The following is a 12,921-nucleotide window of genomic DNA, read 5'->3' as shown; positions in this document are numbered from 1 at the left end:
TCCCTGTTAAGATGGCTACCTATCTGTACATTTGTAGGGAGCACTGCAATAGCTGCCACATGGTTGGGGGTCTGGGGAGTTCTCCATCCTGCTCAGTTGTGGGACAAGGGGGCCAGGTGGGAGTGGTAGTATAGTCTTCCCGCCCACAATCACCCCTCCCTGTTAAGATGAGTGCCTACCTGTTACTTTGAAGTGAGCAATGCAATGGCTGACACATGCGTCTGGCTGTGGGGGTGGGAGTGGTCCATCCTGCTGAGCGGTGGGACAAGGGGGCCTGGTGGGAGTGGTAGTGCAGTCTTCCCTCATACCAACACCCCTCCCTGTTAAGATAGCTACCTACCTGTTACTTTGAAGTGAGCAATGCAATGGCTGACACATGCTTCTGGCTGGGGGGTGGGAGTGTTCCATCTGCTGAGCTGTGGGACAAGTGGGACTGGCAGGAGTGGTAATGCAGTCTTCCTACCCACCAGCACCCCTCCTTGTTAAGATGGCTACCTACCTCTGTGTTTTGTTGTTGAAATACAATGGCTGCAAGATGCTTCTTGGTAGGGTGGAAGTGCTCCATCCTGCTGAGCTGTGGGACAGGGGTGCCTGGTGGGAATTGTGGTTCTGGCTGCCTATCCACAGATATCCCTCCCAAGATTGCTGGCTTCCTGAGGAGCAGAGGGAGGGAACAGTTACACATGGCTCTTGGGTGGGGGGGGTGTTCCATACTGCTCAGCTGTGAGACAGGGGGCCTTGTGGGAGTTGTAGTGCTTGCTACCTGTACACATGCAACCCAGGGAATGTTGCTAGCTACCTTTGTGGTGAATGAGAGGGATTGAATGTTGGACTGTGAGAGAGTTGGGGAGTGTGAGTTACACATGAGTGGAATAGGGCCCAGGAGGTGTAGCTTTGTAGTTGTACAAGACAGTACATAGCAGTGTGATGGTAGACATTTGTTTGTACTTACCAGTCTCCACTCCCCCAGCTATTTCTGTGAGACTCCGTGGATGCAGTATGGCATGCACCTTCTCCTCCCATGCAGTGAATACTCTTGGTGGAATGGGAAAGCCACCGCCAGTCATCTAAACCAGATGACGGTTCTTGTTGTTCCTCTCTTTCGCCTGCCTCTTGAGGTCATGCCACAACTTCATGATCTCCTTCTTGGCGCGTGGGGTGGTCCCTACTGAATTGACTTTGTTGACTATCCTTTCCCACATTTGTGTTCTGGTGGCTAATGGCGTCTGTGGGACCAGGTTACAAAACAATTGTAATTACCATGACTGACAACTCATTGAATTTCTTTTGTGCCATTTTGTGTGATGTGCAAATTGTTTGAGGTGCAGGTGTGAGAGTGGTGGTGGTGATGTAAGTAGTGTGTGTGTGTTGTTGTGCTGGTGAGATGTGTGGTGGTTTGCCTTTCCTTTGTGCTGTAGGGTTCGTTCCTTCAGGGGTGGAGTATTGCAAAGGATTCTGTTTAGGGAAGTGGCTGGTTTAATACTCAGCTATGTGGGTGTGTCAAAACTGAGTACTGTTGTAAGGTGCGTTATGTGGGTTATCCTGGGCTTTGTATTTTTTTAGATGCCAAGTGAATGCGTCATTGGGGTGTGTTAGGTGTTTTTTAAGGGCTGAGCTAGTTTGATGTGTACACTTGGTGGCCTTGTTGTGTATTTTTTCTGTCGACTGCCATAATTGTTCCGGAGTGGCCGCGGCGATGGGTATGCAACAGCCCTTCCGCTTGCTCTCCCATTCATCACTGTTTGCAATCGCGGTGTTCAGAAACAGCAGATCGTTCTGCTGTCATCTCAATGGTATCCTAATTGTGCGTGTGGTTAATTCGCTGGCCTTGGCATTTTCTGCTGAAAATTTGACTACTGCGGATGGATGTTCACCTGCTCCGCCCGCTACTGCCGGTCTTTTGTGGCATCGATCCGCCACGGATGTTTTTTTCTGTAGCTTGATCCTAACCAAACCGCCGGTTTTGCCGCGGTACGTGCGGACGGTTCATTTCGCTACCACGGAGGTCGGAATCGTTTTCTGACCGCCATCCTAATAGACCCCTTATTTTGTAAATGTTAAGATTGATATGATCACCCCTCCACATCCAGAAGCTATTCTGAGATACTAGGACTGACCTCAAATTGCATCCAGAAGACAGAAAGAGCCCTAGGTAGCATTGATGTAGACCAGCTCGGAACATATGCCTCACTTACATATCCGAACCGAACAAAAGAGATGATTATACCACTCCAGTCATGCACATAGGGAGATGCCACACAAGTGTCAATGGTGAATAATGGCCATGGCCGACTTTAGTACCGGTGGTACCTTGTGCAACAATCTTTTTTGCCCTCCCCCACCATGACCTGCTTCTTGGATTCCCACACTAACACTTGGCAAAAGTGTCCAATCATCTCTTCATAGTCCTTCTCGCACATACAATTAATTTGTTTAAAAAGTGCTGGTTAAGGCATGCTTTACTAATCCAGTCAGCTATCCACATAAAAAACAAATCTGTTCTTTGCATCAGAAATATTAACTCTTTGTGCTACTTTATGATGAGTCAGAACTGCTACTAGACAAAACTCTGATCTCTCTCTCTAGCAGGAACATTAGTCATAAGAGTTATCGCGACATTTGTATTGCTGCCTGAAACTGGATACACAAAGAACTGTGCAACAGGTGATTTTAAATTGTTGTTATTGCTAAACTCAGGGCGCCCCTAAGGTTTATGCACCCTCGAGGTCAATGCCCAGTGCGGCCGCACCGGTGGCACCGCCCCAAAGCCCGCCTTGCTAATGGTATACTAGAGTTCATACCCTGCTAGGTTGATCTAATACATTGCAATATTTTTTGTATGTCCTTGTTCAACATGTGAGTGCTGACTATTTGATACTATTGCCCATTTCCATATATTTGTATGTCAATAATACTTTAAAATGGACCGGACCATGATTGACGTGAAATGCCAATAAATAAAAGTTTAAAAACAATTGCTATCATCAAAGGGCAATTTTTGCAAAGAAATAACCCAACAAAGTTTAGCATCTAAAGTTGTTGTGCTGCATTGTTTGAACATCAGAGAGCACCACATTGCTATATTTCCTAAGTTATAGTGTTGCGTTGTTCTCCCCCGGCACTTGTGCACTGTGTGGGGTTATGAGCTGATGTAGGCACCTTAGCATCCTAGTGAAGTGTATCTGTGCTGTCGTAATCATAGTTTTGTTGCAGGAAGGTGTCCCTTCCTGAACCAAAAACCTGCAGAGGATCAACTTGCATAAAAAGTGTGCATGGTACAGCTGTGGCTGCTAGAAGAGATCAAGTCAGGGCAAGAGACTTTAATGAACGCTCCAAATGAAGATCAATCAATCAATCAGGGGATCATAAAGCATGCTACTCGCCTGTGAGCGTCTCAAGGCACTGGAGACTGGTGCAGCTATGGATCAGTCAAAGAGCTAGGTCTTGAGGCACTTCCTGAAGTTGTGCAGAGTGGGGGAGCGTCTGATGTTGACTGGGAGCCCGTTCGAGATTTTTTCTGTGACTTAGGCGAAGGCTCTTCTGCCTGCTATGGTTCTGCAGTCGCGTGGGGTCTCTGCCAGGGCAAGGCCGGCGGAGGGGAGGTTCCTTTTGGGTACATGGAAGGAGACTCCTTTGTTGAAGTATTTGAGTCTGATGTTGTGGAACAATTTGTAGGCATGGGTGAGCAGCTTGAAGGTCCCTCTCTTCTTGATGGGGAACCAGTAAAGGTCTCATAGGTGCTGGGTCATGTGCTTCTGTCGTGGGTTTCGAGGATGAGTCTAGCAGTGGTGTTCTGTATGGTGAACAGACATAATATCGAGTAGTAAATATCAAGTAGCAGTAATATCGAGTCCAATCTCTAGGACTACAAAAATATCAAGTCAGAATATCGTTGTCAAGAATATCGAGTTGAAGGTATGTAATATTGTTTTTCAAAATATCCAAGTAATTAATATCGTTAGCAAAAACGATGTTTGATTTAGTGTTATGTATTTGAGTGTGTATTTTACATGTATGTGTTCTATTTTTTGTGTAAGTATTGAATTTGTTTTTTAATATATGTGTTACATTTTTAGAAGTTATTAAAAGAAAATTAAGTAAATCTTGTGTTTTAGTTCCGTAGCGGGTTGTGGGTTTATAGGGGAATAGGTGGGAAGTAATTTAATTGTAATACATTTGTTAACCATTTTTAGAAGTTATTAATATATTTTACTGAACATTTTGCGCTTTTTTGTTCCCTAGCGGGTTGTGGGTTTATAAGTGAATAATGTGGGAGGTATTTTAATTATAATACATTTCTTAATCATTTTTAGAAGTTATTAATTTATTTTAAATACATTTTGCGCTTTTTCCTTCCGTAGCGGGTTGTGGGTTTATAGGTGAATAGGCTGGGAAGTAATTTAATTATTAATTAATGCATTATATTTATGTATTTACTATTTTATATGGTTAATTGTAGTAGTTAATTTATTATTAATTAGTTATGAATTGCTTGTTAGTTATTAATAATTAATTGGTAAATATCCTAATTGTGTTATTTCGTAGGAGCAGGTTGCGAGTTTATAGAGGAATAAGGTGGGAAGTAATTTAATTATAATTAATTAATACATATTTTGTATTCATTAATATGTATGTATTTAATATTTTATATTGTTATTTGTGGTACTTAATTTATTATTAAGTAGTTATTAATTGGTTCTTAATTATTAATAATTAATAGGTACATTTCTTAATAGTGTTATTTTAATAGGATTGGGTAGTTGGTTTATAGGGGAATAGGGTGGGAAGTAATTTATTTATAATTAATTTATAAATATCTTTTATTCATATTTATTTATTTAAAATTTTGGGGCCGATTCCGATTCGGTAAAATCCGCTATGAATAGCCTTATGAAGCATATTCCCCGTACGAATCGTACACTTTAAAGGTCCCCGTACGTACGATGAAGTACGATCCAAACCCAAAGCAGATCTCCGTACGAATCGTACGAAAGACAATATGACTTAAATATCCGTACAAATCGCATTCGGAACATGCAGTATGCGACGCCTGTATGGATTGAAGCAGCTTTTTCCAACCCAGCAAGTACGATTCGTCACGTCAACACTCCGTACGACTCTTTTTCTACGGGAGCTCAAAACGTCCGTAAAAGCAGATTTTGACTCTAACCGCGTTTGAAACGGACTCCCCCGGGTACGTGAGTACACCCCATGATTGCGTGGATACGGTGCGTAGGGGTACGGTGCTTAGGGGTATGGTGCGTAGCGGTACGGTGCATAGGGGTACGTTGCATAGCTGTACGGTGTGTAGGGGTACGGTGCATAGGGGTATGTTGCATAGCTGTAGAGTGCGTAGGGGTACGGTGCATAGGGGTATGGTGCGTACCCCCATGATTGCAGGGGTACGGTGCATATGTGATTGTGAGGCTCTCCGTACGAATTGCTCATACGACGTTTTCCGTACGAATCGCGTTCTCGTTCCCCAGTGCGGATCGTACTTGTCGGGTCGTACAGCATGTTTACGATTCGTACGGTTCACCGTGAGGGTCCGTATCGTACGGATATTTCCTTGCTTTTCGTACAGTTCGCAAAGATTCGGACGTATTTTTTTCCTACGGATCGTACCACGCAATTCTGACGGATTTGTATGATTCGTACGGAAAGGGCTACGAATTCGAATCGTCAAGCGGATTAGTTTCCCGAATCGGAATCGACCCCTTTATGTTGGTAATTGTGGTCATTAATTTATAAATTATTAGTTATTAATTGTTGGGTAATTAAAAAAAAATAATTGGTAAATATCTTAATTTTGTAATATTTTTAGGAGCAAGGTTGTATGTTTATGGTGGAGTAGGGTGGAACGTAATTTCAATTTAATATATTTTTTAATTTTTTTATTGTAATATTTATTTTAAGTTGCTTTATAGTGTTAATAGAGTGAATCAATTTATTATTGATTATTTTTAAATTGATTGTTATTTTTAACTATTTAATTAGTTAATTATTAATTAATTATGTTAATCGTGTTATGTTTTACTATATTGGTGGTGTCATTTATAGGGGAATATTGTGGGAGGTAATTTGTTTAAAAATAATTAATTATTTGGTAATTCATTTTATTATTTTGCTGGAGTGGGAATCGTAAATTATTTCCATATGCAATCAAACACTTTCCCTACTGTTGAACTCGCTGAAGTGGGAATAGTAAATAATTTCTCTCTGCTATCGAACACTTTCCCTACTGATTCACTTGCTGGAGTGGGAATAGTAATTTTATCCCTGCCGCTACCCAACACTTTCCCTACTGTTGCCACCTCTGGAGTTGGAATAGTAAATTATTACCCTTTGCCATCCATAATTTAACCTACTGTTGCACTTGCTGGAGTGAGAATAGTAATTGTTACCCCTCCACTATCCAACACTTTCCCTACTGTTGCACTTTCTGGAGTGGGAATAGTAAATTATTCCCCTCTGCTATCCAACACTTTCCCTACTGTTGCACTCCCCGGAGTGGGAATAGTAAATTATTCCCCACGGCTATCCAACAATTTCCCTACTGTAGCACTTGCTTGAGTGGGAATAGTAATTTTAACTACTCCACTAGCCCACACTTTCTCTACTGTTTCACTCTCTGGTGTAGGAATAGTAATTTTTACCCCTCCGCTATCCAACACTTTCCCTACCTTTGCACTCTTTGGAGTGGGATTAGTAAATGTTATCCCCTCTGCTATCCAACACTTTCCCTACTGTTGCACTCACTGGATTGGGAATAGTAAATTATTCCCCTCCACTATCCAAAACTTTCCCTACTTCGGCACTCACTGGAGTGGGAATAGTAATTGTTACCCCTCCGCTATCCAACACTTCCCTACTTTTGCACTCTTTGGAGTGGGAATAGTAAACTTTTCCTCTCCGCTAGCCAACACTTTCCCTACTGTTGTACTTGCTGGAGTGGGAATAGTAAATGACACCCCTCCGCTAGCCAACACTTTCCCTACTGTTGTACTTGCTGGAGTGGGAATAGTAAATGACACCCCTCCGCTATCCAACACTTTCACTACTGTTGCACTTGCTGGAGTGGGAATATTAATTTTATCCACCCCACTATCCAACACTCTCCCGCCTGGAGTGGGAATAGTAATTTAATCCACTCCGCTATCCAATATTTTAATATTTTAAATTATGTATATATATATATTGTATTTTTATTTTTATTTTACTGGTATATGTATATATATGTATTTATAATTTGTAGTATGGTTCTAAAATTTTATACTTTATTATAATATTTATTTATTAATAATATTAAGAAAATGTATATATTATATTTTATATGTGTATGTAAAGAAAGTAGCATTATATTTATTATTTATATTTATAATATGTTCTAATAATTCAAGCTTTCTTTTTTTAAAATGATATGTATTAATTACTTTATTTTACATTATTTAAAAAAACAATATTTTTAACAACAATATTTTTTCCCAATATTTTTGTACTTACCATTATAATGATAGGACTTCGATATTCTGGACAACAATATTTTTGTACCTCAACATTTTTGTTGTGATCCCTTTTGTATGGTTTGGAGCTTGTGTTGCAGGGTTTTGTTGATGCAAGCATAAAGGGTGTTGCCATAGTCCAATCTGCTGGCTATGAGTGTGTGGGTGACGGTCTTGAAAGTCTTGTGGAGGATGCGGATGGAGTTAAAACAGGTGGAGGAGACGGCGTTGATCTGGCGGATCAAGGTGAGGAAGGAGTCTAGGATCATGCTGAGGTTCTGGGCATGGGTGGGTGGGTGTCCGAGGGCAGGGGGCCACCAGGAACTGCCCCACGCAGTGGGATGGGTCCGAGGATGAGGTCCTCTGTCTTCTCTCAGTTCAGTTTTAGGCAGCTGTTGCTCATCCAGGCTGCAACACCTTTCATTCCTTCTTGGAAGCTGAGTCTGGTGTCTTCGGAGTTTTTTGTGAGAGAGAGAATTAGCTGGGTGTCATTGGTGTAGATATTGTGCTGAGCCCATGCTGTCTGACGATGCTGGTGAGGGGGGCCATGTAGATGTTGAAGAGCGGGGGGCTGAGCGAGGATCCTTGGGGTACTCTGCAGTTGATCTCAGTAGGTTTGAAGAGGAAGGGAGGGAGTCTGATCCTTTGGGTTCTGCAAGAGAGAAATGAGGGGATCCAGACAAGGGTGTTTCTCTGCATATTAGGTGTCGTGGAGCCTGGCTGCAAGAATCCGATGGGAGACAGTGTTGAAGGCTGCAGAGAGGTCTAGTAGTATGAGGACTGAAGTGTGGCCCTGGTCGAGTAGCATGCTGATGTCATCTGTGGCGGCAAGGAGGGTGGTCTCGATGCTGTGGTTGCTGCAAAATTTGGACTGGGAGGGGTCGAGAATGGCGTTGTCTTCAATGAAGGTGGTCAGTTGGGTGAGGGTGAATCTCTCGGTGACTTTGGTGCGAAGGGAAGGAGAGAGACGGGCCAGTAGTTTTCAGGTTTGTCTGTCTGCCAAGAGTTTCTTGAGGAGGGGCTTGATCCCTGCCGACTTCCAGTCATCAGGGAAGATATCTGAATCGAGGTAGGCGTTGATGGTCCGGCCTAGTTTCGGGTGCTATGGTGGTGGCGGCTCTGTTGTGGATGTGAAGTGGGAAGGGGTTCATGGGCGCTCCTGAGTGGGTGTTCTTCATGGTAGTGGTGGTGTCTTCAGTGGTGGCAGGTTTCCAGTTGGGGATGGTAGGCTGGTTGCTAGTGGTGGGGAGGGGCACGGTGTCTTGAGTCTGTTTGCAGAAGTTGTCATAGAGGGCCTTGATTTTCAGGTGGAAGTAGGAGCTGTGCTTATGGCAGAGGTCCTGAGAAGATGTAATGTCAGTGGCTTTGCTGGGAGGTTTGGTGAACTGTTGAATGACGTTGAAGAGTACATTTGCGTTGGAGTGGATTTTGTTCTTGATAAAGGTCTGCTTGGTGGCCCTTATGCACTGGTGGTATTCATTCATGGCGTTTCTGTATTTGTTCTGGTCTTGGGTGGTTTTCTTGTTCTGCCAGAGCGCCTGGTATCTTGGAGGTCAGTGATGAATCAGGCGGACTACAGGGGGGGTTGTTTGATGGGGTAGCTGAGTGGTGTGAGCTTGTCAGCACAGTTGGCTATCTAGCGGTGTAGTTCTTTGGCTGTGGAGTTGGCGTTAGTTGTGGCATAGAGGGGGTGGTAAAGGAGGGTGGTTTTGAGGTGTTCCTCTGTGATCTTGCTCCAGTTTCTCCATGGTGGGTGTAGGGTGGATTTGGGTGCGGTGATGGTAGTGAAGGTGAAGGTGAAGTGTACGCAGTGGTGGTCTGTCCAGAGGGGCTGCGTGGTGTGGCTGAAGTGGATGTTTGTCCCTCCTGCGAAGATGGGGTCCAGGGTGTGTCCAGCTCGGTGAGTAGGGGTGGTGATGAGCTGCCTTAGTCTTAGGTTGGCAATGTTTTCTAGGAGGCTGGTGGAGTCAAGGTTGCTGTGGTTGTCGAGGTGGAAATTCAGGTCTCCGATAAGAATGTAGTCCGTGGAGGCAATGGCGTGGGGTGCGACAAGGTAGACAATGGTGGTGGTGGAAGAGGTATGGGGGTCTGTAGACGAGGGACCCGGGAAGCGTGGTTCTTGGGCTGGTTTGGATCTGGAAGTGGAGGTGCTCTGTTTTGGAGAGGGGGTCCCTTGCGCTGGAGGTGGAGAGTCAAAGTGAGCTTTTGTGTGCAATGGTGAGTCCCCCGCCAGGGTGGAGGGTGGTATTTTCTTGGGATCTTGCATCCATCGGGGATTGTGGTAGCAATGTCGGGGTGGAGGTGGCATTGGTCCATGCTTCCGTGAAGAAGGTGACATCAGGCGAGATGGTGTAGATCAGGTCTCAGATCTCCGTGGCGTATCTGTGGAGGGAGCTTATCTTGAGGAGGATGCATGTCAGGGCTTCGGTGGAGCGGGTGTCCTTCATGGGTCCTGCGGTTGTGGGAGAGCTGTTGATGGTGAAGGATAGTCAGCAGTGACGGCCAGAGAATTGGTCGCTGGAGGTGTTCAGTGTCGATCTCTGGCAGTGGTGGTTTCTCCCAGGGTTGAGTGCGAGAGGACAGCAGCGGTATAGTGGTGGGGGTTGTAGATCCAGGGTTCCTGGCACTGGCCGAGGTCGGGTCATGGACGGGCACAGACAGGTTTGGCATTGGCACGACAGCGCAGCGGCCGTCATTAGGTAGAGGAGAGAAAGGGGGTGGGATGTGAGTCTGGGAGGCGGGATCAGGGGCTGAGCAGGGGGGAGGTGCCACAGGGCAGCAGCAGCGGGAACCGACGGAGTGGAGATAAAAATAAAACTTAAGAATAATCCTAAGGGAGACCAGACAATGAGAATCCAATGAAGTCGAGAAGGGGGGCAGGAGCAGCGCCAAGGCTGGAGGATGGAATCAGGCTGGAGACTGCAGGTGCAAACCCTCACCTGGAGGAGGGCTGAGCCCTGCGGTGAGGCAATAAAACAGCAGAGCTGCAGGGGAGAGAGTTAGACAAGATCGGAAATGTTTGAGCATTAAAAAGGGCTTGGCTGAAGCTCTCACTGAAACCCTCATTAATGTTATATCAACATTGCAACCTTTCGCATTCTTCGCTGGTGTTTCTGTATTGGACACAGCTGCTACAGTTTCTGCTCCTCATTCGCATTGTGAGAAGCATGCTGATTCATAAGAGAATGTAGGAATTGGATGTTGCAAGGAAGGTAAATAACCATTAGTGAGTTGCTTGTAAACAGTTCTTTCCTTGGTCCTGTTATTGAAATCATGCTGTCATTTTGCGTTCCATCTAGAGTCCAGTGCTAGTGCTAACGTGTGTATTTAGTGCATCTCTTGATGCCATAAAGCTTCCCAATTTGCTAATAGCAATTTGAAACCTTGTGTATTGATTAACGTATTACACTTGTGTATGCATTATTAGCATACTACTTTTAGTAATGGTTTTGCACTTCTTTAAAGTTGAATTTCCTTGATGTACTAATAATGGCTCAGATGCTTCCTATGTTATAACATCAAAAATAATGCTTACATCCATATTTGGTTTCTGTGTCTTTATTTCTATCAGATTTTATCACATGTTTTCCACAATCTCAAAAGTATTCTTTTGCTCTTCCATAACTGGTTTCTAAGCATGTTTTTGTTAAAGGTCATATTATTAAATCTAGGAATGTTTTCAAAATGCTGTGAGTGTAATGAGACACTTCTTCTGCCAAAGTTAAAAGTCATCCGTTTTAGGCATGCCAGTCTTCGCTAATAGCATGAGCGCACCTAACAATAACATATTTAACAACATCTATTCACATTTGTTCAGCAACATTGAATTACATATATCTTTCAACACAATTAACACTAATTCCTAACAACATATTTTAGGATTGATTCACATTTTTTGACGACCTTTTTTTGACCATACAACTATATATGTCTATATATACTTTAGTTTTGCTAATCAGTAGGAAACAGTAGGGCATTAATACAAATATTAGTGGCATATTTGATTAACCAGTACGTCAATTATATATATAGCTAGTGTATCACACAGCCTGAACGATAATTCTCAAAGTTGTTCTGCATCAGTCATTGAACCAGCAACAGCAGTCACTCCTGAAACCCGTATTCTTCCCTACCATAGTAGGTGGGCTGGCCATCTTTCTTGTGCCAGGCATGAACCTCATATTAAAATACTAATTACTCATCTCTAAGTGCACGATATTCTCCTTAAAGCGGGGTTTAGGTTAATTTAATTTATAGCATATGCTGATTATATTAGAACGATGTATATACTTAGAAATGGGTGAAATCAATAAAAATGTTGAGCATGGCTGTCTGCCCCATGGGAAAACAATATATGTATTTCTTGATAATTTAATTATTGCCTTTTTTTTAGCAGATTCTAAATCTTTATCTAAATCTTGCAATTCTTCTCACTAATTCCATATTTTAAAATTACAAATGTTATAATTATGGAGGGCATTCGATATACTGGATAAAACGTTTTTTTTCTCTTATTTTTTTTGTGAGAAAGTTGTAAAAATAAATATATAAGTAAATATTATAGCCAACACAATATATACATGAGTATAGGAGAAGACGTACCTATAATACCTTCGTGTTTGGGAGATGCTAATGTTTATATTTATTTAATTGGTTCCAATCCAAAGGGCAATTCAATGATAAAGTATTTCCACTCTTTCAATATTTGTAGAATACTCTAAGCGCAATGGAAAATACTGAACTCAGGGGGATATTCACAAGAACTCAACTCCGATTTATCCCCACCCTAATGCAACAAATGTGGAGGTAGATTTAACGACCCATTCACAAGCTGGTGCAAACTGCAGACATCGCCTGTATTCCCGCGATAACTGCCCCAAAATGTATCTCCACGATGGATAACACCAACTAACCCTAACGAGATGCAAAGAAGGCGTTCTCGTGAAAAAACACACGAAAAATCCACAACACCACTTTCACAACGAAATGCAAGATCTGCGATGTGGACCACAACCACGTGATAAGCCGCGGAAGTAGCAAGTAGCTTGAGTCCGGTCCAGGTAAGGCATGGCTTGGCAGTTCGTGCTGGACTGTTCCCATGAGGCACAGGGTCAGACTGATTTGCATATGGCCATGTCTGAACTGGGGTGGCAGAGTGGGCTAAAGAACGGTGATGGATTAAACCCATATCTGTTGACTGGGTGTGAGTGTTTGATTGGTTCAGATGCTCCATCCGTCACCACCCCCTTTTGTACCACTTTGTTCGCCATAAGTTGGCAGGGTATGCTCAGACGTGAGTCCCTTGCTCACTTTGCCACTGGATTCAAGCAAGCCGGGCTGAAGACGGCTGAAATGCCAGAAACCGGTCCTTGGAAGCTTGTTTCCGGTCCGGGGAAGGCATGGCTTGGCAGTTCGGGCT

The sequence above is a fragment of the Lissotriton helveticus genome, chromosome 4_1, assembly GCF_964261635.1.
Source record: "Lissotriton helveticus chromosome 4_1, aLisHel1.1, whole genome shotgun sequence".
Lineage (NCBI taxonomy): Eukaryota > Metazoa > Chordata > Amphibia > Caudata > Salamandridae > Lissotriton > Lissotriton helveticus.
This window is presented reverse-complemented; position numbering follows the sequence as displayed.